Source organism: Sturnira hondurensis, unplaced genomic scaffold (genome assembly GCF_014824575.4).
Source record: "Sturnira hondurensis isolate 20B ecotype Veracruz unplaced genomic scaffold, ASM1482457v3 Scaffold0022201, whole genome shotgun sequence".
NCBI lineage: Eukaryota > Metazoa > Chordata > Mammalia > Chiroptera > Phyllostomidae > Sturnira > Sturnira hondurensis.
In genome coordinates, this window is record NW_028094832.1 from 1783983 (window position 1) to 1805433 (window position 21451).

A 21451-nucleotide genomic window follows, 5' to 3' on the forward strand; every position below is an offset into this window, starting at 1 on the left:
GGGCATGGTTGGTGTGAAAAAAATATAATATACAACTGTGAACTGTAAAAATTAAAATACAGAAACAAATGTCCATAAACCGTCTTCCCTGTTTCTATGGGTGGGGCTATGACCCAGTGAAAAATTCAGCCTCCTAAAAGGCCTAATAATGGGGTCTTATCTTTAGAAACCATAGTGTTGCCCTCAAACAGTAATAAATTTTCACCGTTTCTCCTAATCCCACTGAAAAGCACAGTGACACAATTTCAATGCATATGTAAATAATTACTAAGCAGCAGATAATTATGCCCAAATCAATAGCTGGACAGCTGGGTTACTCTATGTCAAAATGCAGGCAATTCAATGAAAGCTCCCTTGAGAAATATTCTCGGTTGTTATGGTGAATTTTGCTGTTACTTTTGCATTTTGATTGATTAATACACAATGCACCTTGGCATATTTTCTATTTGGAATGCAAAACACTGGTAACACATGAGAAGACACCGTCGAATTCTTTTCCTGTTTCTTAATGGAATTTTTCTTTAATCTTTTGGAAACATAGCAGAAGCTTTAAGATTTACACCTTTAAAAAGATTTCACTTCAATAATCTCAAAATAATATGCTAGCCTAAAGTCAGATGACTATTTAAATGGATAGATGCATCAAGAAATTCCTAGCAAGTTATTCTTTTTATAATGTCAAGGCAAAGAATTGATAGTAATTCTTGGAGATGTGTAAGTCAACACCATTAAGTATACAGTTAACTGCGGAGATTGCTACATTAGTTTGATATACCTTCGTGGAGGACATTTGCATATTCACTACTCAGATAGTACATACGATGTTTGTAACCTTCAGAGGGAACGGTCTTTACACAGGAGGAGAAAAATGAGAAAGACATTCAGAACATTAAAAGATACTTCATTGTGCAGTAGTGAAATCTGCTTCCTACTCCGGTTTTCTTATTCTGTCTTACAAGGTTCACCTCAGCCTTACTGGTCCCGTGGGAAGAGTTCTAACATCTTATGTACACCAGTGTTCCGATCTTCCTCTCCCGAATTACTGCGCAGAACCCCTCCCTCTCACTTCCTCAGTGCTAACTGCGGTACTGACTGGGGACAAAATACGGCGTTTCATCCTGGGTGCCTCGTTGGAGACGACAATTTCATCTGGCTGATGTGCTTTCTCGGTAAGACTGGTGATAGGGCTCAGGGAGGCGATCTGAGCTCCATCAGCTGATCCTCAAGGAGGAACAGGACAGCCTCAAGTAAGTGCCGTTGGTGGGAACTATTCTCTTCCGGGGATTGCAAGGACAGCATTCCCAGGACTCACACATGGGAGACAGTGGTGGAGCATGGTTTACTGGTGTGGAAATAGAAGCTGTCCCCTGGGTTTCCAATGTCCCATCTGCCTCCGTTCCACCATGGAAAAAGTCCAGCTGTGTCCTCAGCAAGGCCCAGACAAAAGCCAGTGTCCAAAGTTACTCTTTCATATTAAAGCTGAGTCCTTTGGAGCCCGCAGGTGGCGGCCAAGTGGTCTCAGTCCCCATCCAGGTAGCTGAGCTTGTTTCCAGCTGCTCTGGTGGCGAAGCTCATGTGGCTGTTAAGGCCACATGGCTATGGAGAGAGCACTCTCGAGTGTGTGGGGTGAACGCATTACTGGGTGGACAAGAGAGAACGCTTAGTCCCTTCGGAACCCACACTATCTCCTGCAGGCCCAGGAGCTGCGAGACCCAGTGTGTTCCCAGGTGAGAGAGTAGGAATGAACAGAGGAGTGCATCACTGGGTGGCAGGGGAGAGGGGGAGAGGGGGAGAGGGGAAGGAGCGGGGGACAGGGAGAGAGAAGGGGGAAAGGCTGACGGGGAGAGAGAGCTCGAACTTCTTTGTCCCCCTGGGATTAAAACCAGGAGCTTGGGCCCTGGATGGTGTGGCTCAGTGGATTGAGCTCAGGCCTGCGACCCAGAAGATCGTGGTTCGATTCCCAGTCAGGGCACATGCTTGGGTTGCATGAGCAGGCCAGTTCCCAGGAGGGGACACACAAGAGGTAACCGTACATTGATATTTCTCTCCCTCTCTCCTTCCCTTCCCCTCTAAAGATAAATAAAATCTTAAAAAAAAAAAAAAAACCAACCAGGAGCTTGGGTTTGGGATGAACCAGGTGCTTTTTGAAAAGAACGAATCAACATTCCAAACTTTCACAACCTTTGTATGGGTCCGCCCCTTCGTTAGACTGACAGGCCTCTATGGTCCAGCACCTCCCACTGTGCCCCACTCCAGGACTGGAGGTGGCAGAAGGGAGGCTGTTAATCCCTTTGGCAGAGCAATGCTGTGTGCCCCTGGGGTGTGAAGCTGCAGTTTCCTGGCAAAGCGAACATGCTTCTGCTCCCCAGTTTGTTCAGCTCAATGTCTAGTTCCCTTTGCTCCCCCTTTCTAGCTAAATACTGAAGGTAACACAAGTACCTTTGACTTGTTCTCCACAATTGCACTGGCCTATGGTAACATGGGTGACCACACACTTTAAGTGCCACGGACATTTCTAATTCACCCTTTTTTAAACACAAGGCTTCCATTCTCTGTGTTGGCAACCATTTAAAATTATGGACCTCATGTTTTTTTACCCATATTGTTATCAAGCTTCAAGGGATCTAGTAACCTCTTCTCCATGGTCATCATCACACAGGAAACAATGTGTTCTTCCAAACATCCCCACCCCACACCCCTATAATTTACCATAGTCTACTGTTTGGTTTGCATCGGAAATATATATATATATTTTTTCTTACATGTATCCTTGAAATTTTTATTTTATTTATTTTTCAAGTACAGTTTTCTGTCTATTACTCCCATCCTATCCCACCCCCCGTGCTCCCCCCTCCCTCTCATTTCCACCCTTCTCAGTTGTTGTCCATGTGTCCTTTATATATGTTCCTCTAAATCCCTCCCCTATTTCCCCTGAAATTCCCTCCCCTCTTCCCTCTGGTCACAGGCTGACAGTGACCAGAGGAAATATAATTTTTAATTGTCTACAAATAAAACATAGAATTTAAATTTCTCTTCTTCAATTAATAGAGTAGTCCAATGCATTTGGCTTCAGTTTCTATTTGACATGAGTATTTAAATGTTAAATACTCATTTTTAAATTAAAGATATGATGAGTGAAGAACATAATTTAATGGAGTTTTGCCTAATGAAACGAGAAGGGTTTGGACAATAATTAGTAGTAAGGATATTTTTTCCGGAAAATTAAATGTTCAGAGTTTCAGTGTGCCTCCTGTCGTAGATACGAGCTTCTGTTATCTCATGATTCCTCTTAGAAACTATTAAAACTAAGCTGTTCCTGAAGAGCTGGATATAATAGAAAATCCATGTATACATAGCTGTGTTCTCAGCTATCAGACTTTTAGAGGGGATTTGCGTCTGCTCAGACCAGCAATGCCCACGCGATGCCTTCTATTTCAAGCTTGCCATGGTGAAGGTGGGTTCATTCTCTTACAGTGTGCTCATGTTCTCGTCCGCAGTGTGAAAACCTTTTCCTTGAAGCTCCTTTTAGCTGCTATGAAAGAACCACCTTTGGTTCCTCCACAGTGTGTCTAAATCACATCAATGAAAACATTTCTTTGGATGTGTTTTGTGGTCTCTGGCTAAGAAAAAAAAAGATTGTGACGTGGCCTTTGCAGCTCTAATCTCTTGCCCACATCTCCCAAACAAAACAAATTCAAGGGGGTTAGAATAACCAGGCAGTATGTAAAACAACGTCTTCTGTGCTCTGAGGTTCTGCTTGATAAAAGTGCACTTATGCGTGGAAGTGTGTTCCATTATTAATTAACATCTCTAACAGTAGGATACTGTTTTAGCTTTGCAGACAATTGAGAGAATGGAAATGCAGTCTAACAAAACCAAGTCTAAGTTTAAACATCTGAGACCAAAGTACAAGGGAACCAACGGGCAAGGTATTGTAACATATCATGAGTAGAAACACAAAACTGAGAGGAACAAGTTTCATATGGTCCTTCCTGACTTCCCTATCCTCAATGTCTGGTCACAGGGCCCAAAGGAACAGGCGCCCTAGGGAACAGCAATCAGATAAAATTCAAGATGGGAAAGAGAGAGATCTGTACATAGAGGTAGATTTTCTGGGAAACACACACACACACAATAAGATGCTTCTAACCAGCAGCTCCACTGGCCCATCACTAATGAGACCCATGGAACAAAATCTGATGAAACAAAATCAGGAGCACTTAGCACAGTTCCACAGCAAGAGAGCTTGCACCCAGCTGAACCTGTGACTTTAAATACTAAGCATCTAGCCACAACATGGTAGAGTTTTCCCTGTCCTTGTACAGGGACTCCTCAATTCTCTAGCTTCCCAATTAATATTTTTTAATCTCAGTATCTCTCAGCAATAACCTTCACAGACAATAATTCTCATCAGCATGCTTCATCCCTAACTCTACAGAAAATCTTTATCACCAAATATATTTATATATTTTTTATAAATGTATTTATCACCTCTCTTCTGTAAATCAGGTCAAACAGATGTCACTTCTGAGCTATTATCCGAATCATGCTCAAATGCTCAACAGCCTCCCCAAATGCTCCACAGCTTCTTGCCTTTCAAATTTTGCACAACCGAACATTTCCGTGGGTCCCGTCCCACTGCCCACCCCTTACTCAGATCCCACAAGTCTAGTCACAGTTTTAAAACAAACAAATACTCTCCTCTATTAATTACTTTCATTTATTTATTTCAGTCCTTTCTCCCCAGTCACCCTATAAATAAGTTTTCCTCTTGCATATTTCAAGCTCTATATGACTGAAAGCAAGCATGGAATTGAGATCAGCTGAGGTTGGGTGAGCACTTCCAGGATATCTTACTGCGATTATCCAAAAATATATGATTGTAACAAGTCATCACAACCAAAGTAAAATGAACCCTTTTATTTTAATACACATAATTCAGTTTGGAATAGTTTATATTTTCTATATAGTTATGTTTTATCTAATGTGTATATACGTGCTCATATAAAATTTTGAATCTACTGTATACTATGCTTATATCAGCACTTACGGATATGCAGAGCACATATAAATGTCTAATTTGTTTTATCTTGCCCTTTAGTGAGGATCTTGAGATCAGTGCCAGAGATTCTTCAGATAACGGTTTAATGTTTATTACAATAATAAATGTTACCCTTGTTCTACCTCTACTTTCCCATGCAGAGGCCCCGGAAACAAGTTTCAGTGAAGTTTACCATGAGGAGTGAGCTCATTTCGTTTAGCTGAGCCTGCAGGATTCCAGGACCATTTTCTACCAGCCAGAAACAATTATAAGCAGACACATTACTGAGACCTCGCTTCCACTCTGATTTATCTTCTTTTTCCATCAGATAACCTTTATTTAATGTCTTAGGGCTGCATCCTGATGCCACTGGCTCTGCTCTGTTCTCCTAGTGAATTTATCAGCCAGCAGCGTAATTCAGTCTGTGATTTCAATTTCCCACCAGCACATCACATGTGCCACCATCCTTCCTGATAATATTGTTTTAAAACTATGGCAGTTGCTCTTTACTCTGTGACATCATAGGTCTAAAACCAAGTCCTTCTTATACAAGAATGTGGTACATACTTGTAAGTTACACTATCTATATCTTCCCCAAACCGTCAGCTTTAGCAAAACCATTACTCGGTTCCAGGTGTTTGCTGCGTTACAAGTGAAACACGCGTGTGTGGGGCCTGAGAGGCAGAGGGAAACACGGAGACCCACCCAACACAGCGGTTTGGAGCATCACAGGGGCAGGTGGATTATCTCTAGACACCTGAGAAGGCTGCATTTGGATTCCTAGACTCCTCGAGCATTTACATATGACTCATGGTGAAAGAGTCCTAACCATGTACCTGCTTTACCTTAAAAAAACTCTGTGTCCAAGCTTAACCTCAAAACCTAATTCCATAAAGCCTCATTTTTTTCAATCTCTAAGGAGAGCACTGATTCTCTACCAGGATAACGCAGGGTCAGATGGAGCAGAAGCATAGTTGAAAAATCACGTTGATCATCATAACACAACCTCATCTCTGAAAAAAGTCTTGTTATTTTTTTTTTATAATGTAAGTCTTGATTTTTTTTTAAGATTTATTTATTTATTTATTTTTAGAGGGGAAGGAGAGAGGGAGAGAAACATCAATGTATGGTTGCCTTTTGTGCGTCCCCTGCTGGTAGTTAGCCTGCAACGAACCGGCTTGCAACCCAGGCATGTGCCCTGACTAGGAATAGAACCGCGATCGTTTGGTTCGCAGGCCCGCACTCAATCCACTGAGCTACACCAGCCAGGGCAAAAGTCTTGTTATTTTTTAATTGTGCTTACAAAGTGACATTCACGAACTACTTTAGAGGTACTAGGGCACTTAGGTAGAACAACGATATCCATTTACAGATGAGGAAACTGGCCAAGAGAGAGCGAGTGCTGTGTTTGGCAAGCGGAAGAGCTGGGATTAACAGTTCGGGAAGTCAGTTTAAGAAAACATACCCTTAACAATGATACTTTTAAAAAAAATTTTGAGTACCATTCTCTTATTGTCTATATATATACATACATATATATATTATATATATATATATAATATATATATATTACTTTATTTTTATTGTTCACACTATTGCAGATGTCCTCATTTGCCTCCCTTTTGTCCACCTAAAGTCTTACTGTTTTAATAGTAAAAGTGAAGAAGTTGAAAGCTAAGGAAAATAAAGGCAGAGATTTTTTTTTTCTTAATGAAAAGACAGGCTTTAAAATAGCCCAAAAACAGTGAACTAAATTCTCCTCCAGATCTAAGACCTACAAGTCCTTCCTCCAGAGATATTGAGTCATCAACATTTGGCACTGAACTTGGAAGGGATGGTTATTTCCTGTAATTACTACTGCATATCAGCAGTAATAGTGAATTTCAGTTTTGCTTTGATTAAATATAAAACATTTAATTCAAATATTAGTCAAACACACAGATAACACAAACATCCGTTCAGATTCCTGTATGACTTGGCTTCCCTAACCTCAAACAGCCCCAGAATACCCCGGCCTGCTAATCTTGAATCATGTCAGTCACATCCTGAAGTGTTTTAAAGAACTTGCAACTCGCTAGTTAATAACTAGCTAGCAATGTGCATCCTGTTTATCTTAAAATCACCTCTGATGGGGAATAAGCTGCAGACCAGCCTCAAGTGGACAATCTCCTCTGTGAGTAAAACGTTTCACACTCAAACATTTAATGTTTAAAGATCAGGACTGTTAGTTAAATGAATTAATCTGGTGTGAAAACTATTTGCATTTTTAACATCAGAATTTCTCTCACCCCCAACTGTTTAGTTCACTGCTTGTATGATTATAATTAGCAAGAGAGGGGAAAAGTCATTTTATTCAATGCTAAATGGCATTCAAGAATTCTCCAAAGGAACACAGAACAAGTGGGTGGAGCAGGAGAACCAGGAGGGCTTTTCTTAGAGTGAAGTTGTGCTTTCTGCATGAAGATGTACAGCGTGTTATTAAAACAACCTTATTTTTCCGCATGCATCAGCATTCAACTCATTCTAGTGAGTATTCTGGTAATATTTATCCAGCTCTTTCTGTATGCCAGGCCTTGTGCGAGGTGATGAAGGCCTGCAACCAAGTTACAAAGAATAAGAAGTCTATGGCCAAAGGATTGGGCAGAAAGTCAGTTTGCCTCTAACTCTGAGTCAAGGAGATTCCCCTGGGGAGGTGTTAGTAATCAGGACCCATGCACGTGGCTTCCGGTGTCTAGGGAGCTGGAGGACCAAGAAGTCCTCTGTAAGGATTGGCCTTGGTCTCCAACCTCCTCTAATACCACCTTCCCACACCTCCCGCCCTGACTCACTGTGTTCCAGCCACACAGGCCTCCTGTCTGTCCTCCACCCGCGCTGAACTGATGCCCACCTCCACTGAAGGCCCCTGCTGAGGGTCTCCCCGCCTCAGTTCTCAGCCCCCAAGTTACCTCCTCAGAATTCCACAGAGCAAACTTTGTAATCTCCATCCTATCACGGTTCTCAACAATCTGGTTCACTTGTTCACCTGCCTGTTGCCTGCCTGTCTCCACTACTTGTAGGAACCTCCTGCAGAAAACGTCACATCTGAGCTAAGAGAGTTGGCTGGAAAACAGAGGAGAAGGAAGAACAGTGCGTTCCAAGGACGGGAATGCTATCCATATTTACGTGTTCACTTATGCACGGAAGTATGAAAGCGCATATGCTGTTTGCTTTGAGACAGGAGACATGTTCAACATTTTTCTCTCTTAATCTTGGCCCCAGTGGCTTGCCTCTGCCTATACTACCCCAGACCCTGTGGGGACTGCTGAATGAAATGCGCTGTGTGGAAAGTTCCCGCTGACTCTGTTAAGCGCATGAACTCACAGCCGCTAATTCACCTAACAACCCCATGACCTGGGGACTGAGATACAAAAAGTTAAGTGACAGCCCCACATCAATCAGCTAACAGAACAAAGCCAGATTTCCAGCACAGATTCCCCAGAGTCCAGAACTCTGAACTCTCGAGTTGGATATTGTATTAGGATATTAAATGTTCCTAATAAAATGCTAGAATACTATAGGGAGGGATGAGACCAGCACTCCAGGTCTGTGCTTTGTATGCTGGGCTCAGGCATGGTGCAAATGATAACACGTATGTTCCACTCACTGGTCCCATCAGGCCTCTGGGGACCACTGAGGCCTGGGTGACAAGAGCCCAGGGTGACTGCTTCAGGTCCTGAGCACTTGTGTGTTTATCCCAGATGCCTAAACAAACGCCATCATTTTGTAAGTCCCCTATCTTGTGAAGAATATTGAGACAGACTGGCTAAGTCATTGTTAGACATTCAGAATTCAGAGTAAGCTAACATGTTGAATTAGTGGCCACCCACTGAGCAGGACGGGAGAGAGTGGGGCACCAACCCACAGTGCAGAGTGAAGGAAGGAGCAGGGGACGAGTTTGGAGGATAGGAGGGGGGGGCTGATCCAAGTAGGGAGCCAGGGAGTGCAGAGTGAAGGCAAGAGGTGAAGGTAGAGAGCTCAGAAAAAACTGGGTTCCTCAGTGGCCACCACAAAATGACCGACGGCCACACGTTAGCCCCCTGGCCATTCATATCTGAAATCAGAGTCATGTGTAGGCACATCACGAGGAAAACCCCGCCTAGCTTCTCTCAGCTGGGCGGCGTTAATTTGATAATTCTTGGAAGATCTGGGAAATTGGAAAGAGATGAATGAAGGGGAAGCAGAAACGTTGTTTTTCCAACCACTTTGGATTACTTTCCTAATGAAGAGGAGAATTATTGTGAGAAGTGTTAGATTTTACACATACACAGAGTCCCACTCTCCTTAAGGACCCTCCTGTGCCCTCTACCGACTTCTTACCTGGGCCTTTTTACGGTTTGGGGTGCTTGCTGGCTTAGGTCTTCTGGGCAAGGATGCTGTCGGACTCATCTGGGTAGCTGGCACAATAGCTGGCACGTAGAAGATTCTAAGTAAATCCTGGATGAGTAAGTGAATTGAAGAACACTTGTAGGTTTTTCTTTTAAAGATGCAATACAAGTTGAAAGAAAGGTTATGTTCCTTATTTCTACAGGTGTATAACTACCAATATGGATACCATTCACCTGTTTCATGTCTTGATCCACGTATCACACCTGCCCTGCATTTCCTAGCTATCAGGAAGCAAAAGCACTGTAACCACTAAATTATCACCCCCCCCCAAAAGAATAATTTGAACAGGTAATTTGACCTAAGAATAACTCAGGCATTTTGATTTTTAGAGGTTTTATGGTGAAAAATCTCAGACATGTTAAAGCAGATTTCTCTAAGAGAAAATTTCTCTGACAATATTTAACTAACCCCCCCCCCAAAAAAAAACCAGTTCAACAAATCACAGAAGTTTCTGTTCATTGTCCAAGGAGAACAAATCTAACACCTTCCATTGTTTCAATGCCTGCAACGCCCACGTTCGTTCCATGGGCCAAATTGGCTGTGATGTCCTGTGGAGTAAACGTGTAAGAGGAAAAGCCCCCGGGTGGCAGGGACCACATGAGGCCTCACCATCCACATGGTGACAACCCTGAAGTGCATTTGAGACTCTCCTATTAGGGGCTATTATTCACAGATGCTCATTTCTGCCTTTCAAAATCATTTACCAGATTGTCAAGCACAAATATCTCATCACCTAAATATTTTTTGGACTACTTATGGGTACAAGGTTTCCCAATTCCCCAGATATCACGACAGAAGGAAAAGTCCCGTTTTGTATCTTTATTACAGGTTATTACCCGAATTTTCTCTCCGTTTTGGGAACACAAGATATGCTGATTGAATAAATCAGCCATGTTACTATTTTTACCAGTAAAATATTATGTTTAATGAAGAATCCTGTCCTTTAACAAACTGGGCAGGCACACTAAACACTGATCTGTCACATTTTATAAGCAAAATCATAGATATTGGGGGAAATAAACGCCAATAAGTTTGTGACAGATTATGCCAGTCGTGAGGGGTACATCACAGGGAAATCGCATGAAAGACTTTGTCTCCATCACCCTTCATGATAAATTTATCTAATAAAATTGAAAGGGGAGACTATTAGAAAAAAGAATTATAGGTTAATTGTTATCACATTACACTTTAAAAACGTTATCCCACTTGGCGCCCCTGGACAGATGCCCACCAAGCAGACTGTCACACGTGAACAAAGAACTTTAATTTGCAGAGGAACCAACAACACGCTATATTAATAAAGTCACTTCCTGTTGTCTCTTAATAATGAGCTGTCAGGTGGCTTGCTTTGATTAAAACAACCAGCTTCCTGCTATGAAATGGCCCGACCCACATGCAACTGACTCGCTCCTTCCTTTTGGGGAGGGCCATTCACATCCTTCTGACTCGCTCCCTAACCTCCCTAACTGTGCTTTGGTTCCCCTTGCCTGCAGTTGGATCCTGGAATCTTTAAAAATCACTCCCAGAGTTGCACGAATTGTGGTCTTCTTGTGAATAAAAGTCTTCATCATGTCCTGTTATAAATTGATGATTATTTATCAAGACCAGACTTCCATTCCCTTTGGGAGCCTTCTCTTTTTTTTCCCCCTTCCTCTCACTGCCCCTGGCTGCCCCAGGGCAGGACACGGGACTCCGCAGCGTATTGCCTTATGAATCTTCTGCAAGTACCCAATTATCCTGCCGCAGCCGCGCGCGTCAGCATCCTGACAGCTGCCAGCCGCGTGCAGGCCGCGCTGTCAGAGGTGAGAGACGGCCCAGCCCTCCTATTCCCCACCGCGCTTCCATTACAGCGCAGAGAAGAGGAACGCTCATTGAAAGGAGCTCCTTAGGGATGCGCAGAGGTCAAAGACTGCTTAGAAGAAAAGGCCGAGGTGAAAATTAAAAAAGGGGGAAGTGCCAGGATAGTCCAGACAGGTGCTGGTGCCATGAGAGTGGAATACAAGGCCCCTGTCACCTGCCCGGGGGGCTATCGTGGGGACGGCCCTCTCTCAGACCGATTGTAACTGAGATCAATTTCACAAGGGCATCTTCTGCAAAGTCCTTCCACGGACTGAAAACCAAATGAAGCTTCCGTCAGTGGCGACAGGTTTTTCTGTTGTTTCCCCCCCCCCCCCCCACACTGACCCCTCTCCCATTCCATTGTGATCATTTCTGAATTTTTAGAGATTTGAGGCTGAGGGAAATGGCCTTTACACTGGGCCCATCTCTGCGTCTATTTTAAAATAATTATTACTTGAGCTGTGTTGTGAACCTGACCTGTTACCCCAAGTTTTCGTTAGTAGCGAACATTTATTAGTAGGTCAGAAATACAAAAGGCACCAAAATGTGCATGTTGCCTAGAAAGCAGCATTTGTTAAAACTCATGGGTGGCAATGTGGGGACCACAGGACTAACACTGGTGTCCCTGGCTGGTTGCATTTTAAGAGGTGCAGAGGTTATAAGCTGGAGGATGGACTTGGGTCCACAGGCATCCAAATGAGTATAATGGTCATGCATGTTGTAATGGTAATAACACTTAATAACCAGAGACATTTCATAGTTAGACGTATATAAGACTTATGTAGGCTTATGAAAGAATTCACGCATGACGGACGCCTCTGTTTATGAAAAAACAAACTGCTAAATAAATGACTCCAATAACAGACAGAATGACGTCCTAGAATGAGAGAAAACAGCCGCCATAGGGAATTCCATGCAGGAGGGGAGACAGACACGTGCCCTGAGACCAGGATAAGAAGGGAATCTCCATGGAAGTGCATCACACTGGGGTTAAGGCACACAGCACAGAGGAGCTGCTTACCGTAAGGGCTGTAGACGGAGAGCACACACAACGTGTCAGGGAAGTCAGAGCTCTTCTCATTGAGAGACTTCCACGAATGAAGAGTGAGCAAATGCGTGAGGTAGGGGTCTAAGCGTGGAAAGTCTCTTTTCCTACAAGTACACTGGAATTTCCAGAGTTCAGTGAGTCATCAGCCTTCTCAAATAATCACTCAAATAATTACTGCAAGAATCAGGTGGCATAATGTGGGTGAATCATGAGGTTAGTACCTAGNTTAGGCTTATGAAAGAATTCATGCATGACGGACGCCTCTGTTTATGAAAAACAAACTGCTAAATAAATGACTCCAATAACAGACAGAATGACGTCCTGCAATGAGAGAAAACAGCCGCCATAGGGAATTCCATGCAGGAGGGGAGACAGACACATGCCCTGAGACCAGGATAAGAAGGGAATCTCCATGGAAGTGCATCACACTGGGGTTAAGGCACACAGCACAGAGGAGCTGCTTACCGTAAGGGCTGTAGACGGAGAGCACACACAACGTGTCAGGGAAGTCAGAGCTCTTCTCATTGAGAGACTTCCACGAATGAAGAGTGAGCAAATGCGTGAGGTAGGGGTCTAAGCGTGGAAAGTCTCTTTTCCTACAAGTACACTGGAATTTCCAGAGTTCAGTGAGTCATCAGCCTTCTCAAATAATCACTCAAATAATTACTGCAAGAATCAGGTGGCATAATGTGGGTGAATCATGAGGTTAGTACCTAGCATCTAGTAGGAGTGTGCGCTCGTATGTGTGCGAGAGAACTGTACATCACATGCATCCTATTTATATTTGAAACAATATACTATCTATTCCAAATGAGGCTGCAATTGTGTGAATTGCAATTGTTTTGAATTCCCTCTGAATTATTTTCAAAGCCTTCAGCACATTCTCTTTAGCAAGATTTATGCAGTATTTAATACCTTCAAAGAATAGTCTTAGCCTGGAAAAACTTCCTGTGGCATTGGCCTTGATTTCTGCACAGTTCTGTCATTCCGAAGTGAGGGTAATAAGAGTCGCAAACAGGAAAATCACAAACATATCATCTGGGGTCAAAGACTGAGATACACACGACCAGACAAGGAGATAGTTGCTCAGGCAACTTGCTGCCTAAGCATAAAGACAGCTCCAAAGGGGAGCTGCACCAGGGTTTGGGTCCTGGCGGCTGGCGCAGAGTAAACACGTAGCTTCCTGAGTGACGGCCTAAAACCCCAACACTTGTTTGGCCAAGTAGGTAGTGGGAAGTGTGAAATACACAACCTCATTATTTTATAATCAAGACTCGTAAGTTACGAACTTAGAATCTCTCAGTAAATCTGAACAGCTGAAACAACGAATAAAATGTTTAGTATATATGTAAGTTGGAGAAGAGGGATTTTTTATTAGTGATTGAATAAAATCAAGAAATAATCAGAAAACAGTGGTTGTGTTCTGCTACTGAAGATTTAAGCATGTTTTCAATTACAGAAACCTAAGAGCAGGTAGTCTTGGAGACCACCTCTCATTGTCAGAGAGGAAAAGTTCTGAGAAGTTAATTGTTCTGTCCAACTACATAGAGTAAGAGAGGAAGAATGAAAAAAAAACTGGATTGAAGTCTTATTCCCAATTTCTACTGTACTTTGTTGTTATATAAATGAGATTTAAAGAAGGCATGTACAATTTTTAAGCTTGTTATTAAATACACAAATAAATATTACTTTAAACACTTAAAAATCTTAGAACAGTGTGTTTTGGGGACCAAGAATCCAATGACATAATAATAATAATAGCCTTTTGGCAGGAATATTTCTAGAAGAGCAGATCTCTGGGCACCAAACTTCTAGAGCCTGTTCCTTTGCATTCTAGTTTCTAACTCACCAGGTACTGTTTCAGGAGTAATCGGACTTCCTGTGGACGACTTCTGCTGTATCCAGTCATATGCTCCTGTAACTTTATAAATTTATATTGTCGTTTTGGGCTAGGGGGGAAACATGCCTTCACTCATCAATTGTCAAATATTAAAATTTTTCATACAAAAAGAGTAAAAGTTTCTAGGAAAAAAAATATAGCCCCCATCAGAAAGAACTATTTATAAAGGTGATAGTTACTTTTTCCTTTTTAGTTTTGTTTTTGTTAATGATTTTATTTATTTATTTTTCTAGCAAGGGGAAGGAGAAAGAGAGGGAGAGAGACATCAATGTGTGGTTTCCTCTTGCCTGCCCTTACTAGGGACCTGGCCCGCATCCCAGGCATGTGCCCTGACTGGGAATTGAACCAGCGACCCTTTGGATTGAGTTGCAAACCACTCGGCCACACCAGACAGGACCCTTCTCAGTTTTTGTGCCTAAGTATGATATAGGTCAACATCAATTTACAAGTAGCTAAGTAAATAACCAAAGCTTTTCATTAAAAACATAAATGCACCAAGAGAAAGGCCACAAAGTGAAATGTCATTCACATACAAGTTAGTATACTTGGAGAATTCAAAATTAAATTTCAAAAGACAGGTAGTCATAATTTACCCACTAATCAAATTATTTCACTTATTATTACTGTGACTATATTAATTTATATTTAAATATGTATCCAACAACATTTAATTGAAAAGTACACCATTCATACTTTTCAATTAAAGTACGGATAAGATTTTTTTTAAAACAAAGAGATATGTTTTGATTTTTCTAAAGAGTTATCATAACCCTCAATTTGCAGGTCTTGGCCAAAACATAACTGTCAAGGAAACAGAAATTCTGTCCCCCACAAGACAGCTCTCTTTTCCATATTGATTTATCAAATATAATAACTTTTTTCAGAGATAAAGGAAATTTAAAGGTCGTGGATTTAATTTCACAAGCATCTCTCCATGAATTTTCCACATCCCACCCACAGACAGTTACATTTCAACAGAGAATGAAATCAGTCACCACAGCTACTTCCTAGAAGCCCCTGTGGCATAAAGAAACAGAATTATTTTTGACAACAAACGATTGCTCTCCTAAAACACCAACGTAGTGTCTCCCTTTCTCAAATTGCATTACTGCCATACTAAATGTGTCACTATATACCTACACTTGCTAAGACATCGGACTACCTTAAACATTTGTTTTTCAGCTGTTTCCTCCTTGGTTCCCCTGAATTTTATAGGGGAAGGAGAATTAACTTGTATCAGCGCCTGCAGCTCCTCTGCTTTACATCCCCTGTGGCATCTAACCCCCTGCTAGCAGAGGAGGACACTGCCACCATTTTACATATGAGGATACTGGTACCCAGAGAGCCTACTGAGATTTCCCACGGTAAGTAGCTGGTACGATTTGGAGCCATGACTAAAGCCCATTCTTTCTGGGGTGACACCATTTAAGTTTTAAACTAATTTAGAATAACCATATGGTAAATAGAGTATATCTTCAGCTCTCAAACTTTCCAAGTGAAAACACTCTGCCTTTGTGGCCTTGGTTCTAGGCACGACTCCTGCTCCCAGCCTGCATGCTGAGGTCTTCTCAGCAAGAGACGGATTCTGCTCTGCTCCTCTTCTCTGCCGATCCCCATTTCACTAACACGCACCAGGACGCTCCATAAAGCCCATCCCTTCGACTCAAAGGCTCACCTAAGACACCAAACCAGCAGGATGTGCCCCAGAGAAGAGCCTACTCCAAAAGCTTCAAGGGAAATGCATGGCTCCACTATTTCACAGAGTGGTCAGTCCAGAAAGCATCTCAAGTAGCCAGGATGATGTCTTGAGCAAAAAGAGACTGTGATGCCTCAGACTATACCTTGCAGGTTTCTGACCAGGTTTCTCTTTAAAGAATGAAGCTGGGATGTCTACCTCTGCTGATGGTAGACCAACTTGTTACAGACAAACCGTTCGACGCAGGACAATATAAAAAGTCAGATCAAAAATCTTTTTTTTTTAACTATTGGAAGTTACCAAAGTAGGGAAGATATGCAGAGTAAAATCCCTGAGGAGTGAGCCTGGTATCTGGCGTGATATTTCCCTGTGAGGCCTGGAGTAGGGACTGAGAGGCTGCAGAGAAGGTCTGCCTGTATTGAAGACCAGCGACGGCAAAAACTGGATGCCGAAGCCCATGGCTTTCTGCTGGCAGCTCCTCTCCCCCATGAACCCTCTACCCTGAGAATAAGTGTGAGCTCAAAGCAGGCCAGCATTTCCAACACTAAAGCCAAACTCCTCATCAGCTCAATCCTTTGAATTAAAGTGATCTCCCCTGGCTTAACTGCTTCCTGAAATAAAAGTATATCCTCTTTGGATAAAGATAAGTTTCACTGAGAATCTCAAATTATCTCTACACTTAACTGCACTATATTTGGCAAGAAATAAAAAATGATCAAGCCCTGACCAGTGTTTCTCAGTTAGTTGGGCATCGTCTTGCAAACTGAAAGGTCACTGGTTTCCAGTCAGGGCGCATGCCTAGGTTCCAGATTCAGTCCCCAGTCAGGGTGCGTATGAGAGGCAACAAACTGATGTTTCTGTCTTGCGACAATGTTTTGCTCCCTCTCTTTCTCCCTCCCTTCCCCTCCCTCTAAAATGAATATTTTTGTAAAAATTATCAAGAATATTAGAAGACTGAAGAAAAATCAAGCACAGAGTTTTATGTGTGTGTGTACATACATACATACATATAGCAAAGATGTAGGGTTTTTTTCTAGGATTTATCAATAAATTTCATGCAAACTCAGCCAAAATTCCAGTGTGTTTTTTTAATTATTAAATCAACAGGCTGATTCTAAAATTTACATGGAATTTAAAAGGGGCCAAAACCAGCCAAGGATATTATGAAGAAAGGGTTATGACTGGATACTAAGACTTCTTAAAAAGATATAGTCATTAAAATAGCATGGTATTAGCACAAGGATAGACAAATACACCAATGCACATGACAGAGAGATCAGAAACAAGCTCACACTCAGACGGGCAAGTGATTTGTAACAGAAGTGTTACTGCTCAGCAGTGGAGTAGAATGATATTTTTAAGGCTGGGACAACTAAATATCCACATGGGGAAAAGTGAATTTTGTCCTCTACCTTATCTCATAAAAATAATTCTATGTGTTTGTAACTCTAAACATGAAAGACATTGTAACCATGTAGTATTGAAAAGATAAAAGATACCTCAGTGACCTTGGAATTTACAGAGATTTCTTAAGTACAACATGAAAAGCACTAACTATAAAGGAAACATTTGATAAATGGGGCTACATTACATTGAAAGATACCGTAAAGTACTGAAAACAAAAATCACAGAGTTAGAAAAGATATCTGAAATGCCTAACTGAAAAAATATGATTTCCCAGAACATATAAAGAATTCTTATATTTTCGATAAGAAAAAGACAATTCACTGTTTAAAAAGGGCAAGAAATATGAATGGCCATTTCTCAGAAGAGTACATCCTCATGAACAGTAAACACAGATTCCTCCTTTTGCATGGTTCTGGTATGCACAATTTCACTAGTCATGCAAATTGCACTTACTACAGTTTTCTGAACTATAATTGCAGAAAATACAATCTTTGCTAGTATCTCTTTAGCCCACAAATCGCTAGGTAAATAACAGTCGTGCATAATGACCAATGACCAGTCACTCCTTTTAGTCAGTGATTGGTCAGTTTTCTGTCGGTGATTGGTCAGTCTTCTGCCAGTGATCGGTCACTGTGCACCTGTTACCCAGTTTGCACACAGCGCAGCATGTAGCTGTGATGCCTCCTTTTAGGAGGCAGTTGCCCAGTAACAGATCCACATGGTGTTTTACAAAAATGGACAATCAACAGAGAGAACTGGTCAACAGAGAAGAAGCACAGATCAAAAAAAAAAAGAGAGAAGAGAATTCAAAGAAAGAAAACAACAGAGTAATAATATTGGAAGTGGAATTAAATGTAAAGTAAAGGGCCTTGAGGAAGGAGTAATTAGCACAGGCATGTGGCGCCCGCCACCATTTGAAAGGCTACATATTCAGCCGGAGGAACTCAATGAAGACAAATTCATCCGCGTAAATCAGGAAAGTGGTTGTGATGAAAAGAATCAATAGGCCCTAGAGGAAGTAACTCAGAAAAATGCTTCATATTAAAAGAAGCCTGTGACACCTCACAGTACGGGAAGTGTGAGGGGTAAACTCTTGGAAGGCGATCCAGTCTTAGGAGCACAACCCATTATCAAGGCTTAGAAAAGGCACCTTCTCCACATTGAAAGTGCTAAGTCCTAAAAATAAATAAACTTAATGATACAGCAGTAGGAACTATCTAAAAATGAGGCATAGAGACAAACAACACCTTTAAAAAATGAAAGGTGCATCTGTTAGCTGTGTAAGTGTAAGCAACCTAATTTAAAAGATGAATTTGTGGTTAAAACCCTTTTAATTTACTCTAAATAAATAAATAAAATGGCATGCCCAAATGACTTCACTGTTATACTCAGGTTTCTCTTCAGGTTGTATAAATCTTTTGCCTTTTACCAAATGGCTTCACTGGTAAAGTCTACCTAACATTTAACAAAGAAGTACTAATTCTATACAAACTCTTACAGAAAATTGTAGAAATGACAATGTTTCCAGGTTCATTTTATGAGGCCAGCATTATCCTGATGCTAAAACTATAAACAATAATTACAAGAAAACTAAAGAATAATATCCTTCATGAGCATACATCCTTAACTAAATGTTAGCTAATCAAATCCAAACATACATAAACATGATAGCACAGCATGACCAAGTGGGATGTATCCCAAAAACGCAAGGTGGCTTCAACATTCAAATTTCCATCAAAGCAATTCACCATACCAACAGACTAGGAAAGAAAAAACCATACAATCATCATAACAGACTCAGAAAAGCATATCCATTTCTGATAAAAACCAGAAGCAAACAAGGAACAGAAGGAAACTTCCTCAACCTGATAGAGAGCATCTACAAAAACCAACACCTACCATATCGCTTAACCATAAACAACTGAAGGCCTTCCACCTAAGATTAAGAGCAAAGCAATGATGTCTTCTCTCAACAGTGTAATGAGGTTCTAGCCAGAGCAATAAGAAAAAGAAAGGAAGGGCATTCGCTTTGGAAGGGAAGAAGATGGACTGTCATTTTGTGCCGACCTCATGGTCATCTATTTGTAAAAGCTTACAGGATGATAAATCTACCAGAACTAATATGTGAGTTTAGCAAGTCTGCAGGGTACAAGATCAATACATAAAAATCAATTGTATTTCCATATACTAGCAATGAATGAACAATAGGAAATTGAAGTAAAGAAATGCCTTTATGAAAACATCAAAAATACAAAATTCTAGAGAATGAATCTAACAAAATAGGGGCAAGATCTGCACACTTAAAACCAGAAAGCATTCCTGAGAGAAACTGATAAGGACTGAAATAAATGGGGAGATGGTTACGGATTACAGGACTCAATATTGTCAAAATATCAATTCTTCTCAAATTCATCAAGAGATTCTTTGCAATCTCAAATAAAATATATACGGGAATGCAAAGGACCTAGAAAATCCAAAACAACTTTGAAAAGAAGAGAGCAATGTTGGAGTTATACTACCTGACTTCGACTCATTACAAATCTACAGCAATCAGCGTAGTGTGGTGTTGGCCTTGAGATATACAAATAAATTAATGAAACAGAACAGAGAGTTCAGGAAGAAACCCCCTGATACATGATCAACTGAGTTTTGAAAAGGTTAAACTCAATTCAGTGGAGGTGAATGGCACAAATGATTGGATATCCGTATGTGATTTTTTTTTGTTTTTCAGTTATTCCTTACATGATAGTTGATAATTAATCCACAAATTCATGGAGAAATCATAGACAAATTAGGGGCTAAGCAAAGATTTCCTAGGTATGACATCAAAGGATGACCAACAACAAAAAGATTAACTGAATTTCATCAGAACTAAGGATTCTAAAAAAATTAAATTTTTTTTAAAAAAGAACTAAGGATTCTGCTCTTAGAAACTCATTATTGGGAGAACAAAAAGAAAGACCACAGGCCAGAAAAAAATATAATTACAAATCACTTGTCTGCTAAAGGACTTGAATCTATAACACATAAAGAACCCTCAAAACTCAATGACAGGAAAACAAGCCACCCAAATCAAACATGGACAAAATATTTGTGCAGACACTTCATTCAAGCATATACACACATGGAAATGCAGACATGTTGAGACAGTCTGAGCCACCAGGGACACACAAACAAACTGTAATGACATCCCACTACATACCTATGCAAGTCTGTCATTAAAAACCTGACCATATCTAGTGCGGGCTAGGATATGAAGTCATGGGAACTCTGGCGCTTGGCCTGTGGAAACATATAATGACACAATTGCTTTGGAAAGGAGTCCAACAGTTTCTTAAAAGGCTATACATACACCCACTCTTTGATCCAGCCATTCCACTCCTAGAGAAAGTATCTGATCTTAAACTAATGTGTACAGAAATGTTCGTAGCACCTTTATTTGTAATAACCAAACAACCCAAATGCCCATCAACAGGCATATGAACGAGCAAATTTGGGTGTTTATACAGCCATATAGTTGTGGTATGCATAGCCATACAATCATATACCATAGTACTACTGAACAATAGTCATCAATAAAAGGCAATGAAGTATTGATGCACACAACAGTGAAGTTTGGGGAGTGATGGATATGTTAATGATCTTAATGTGGTGATAGTCTTATGGGCATATGCATATTTCAAAACTTCCACAGTTGTACACTTTACACATGTGCATTTTATTGAGTGTCAAGTCGACTTCATTAAAGGTCTTTTAAAAAGGCTCAGACACCCATACAGAGAACCCCCTTCCACACAGTCCCATTTCTCCAACTGCTCTTTTTAGCAGCTGCTTTCTTCCTCCTCATCAGGGTATCCTTAGGCCAACTTTATTTTTAAGTGTTTGAATTAAAAAAAATTTATTGATGAGGGCAAGGAACACGTACAGATCAGGTGTGGGTCTTTCTGCCCAGTAGGAAAAGAGCTTTGAGAGGCTTTTTAAAAAGCCAACAATAAAAATAAAAACCTGGTAAAGGGAAAAAAATCATCCTAATTTATGAACTCATGTTACAGTGAGCGATCTGGCAGGAAACAAAACCAGCAGTTAATCTGCCAA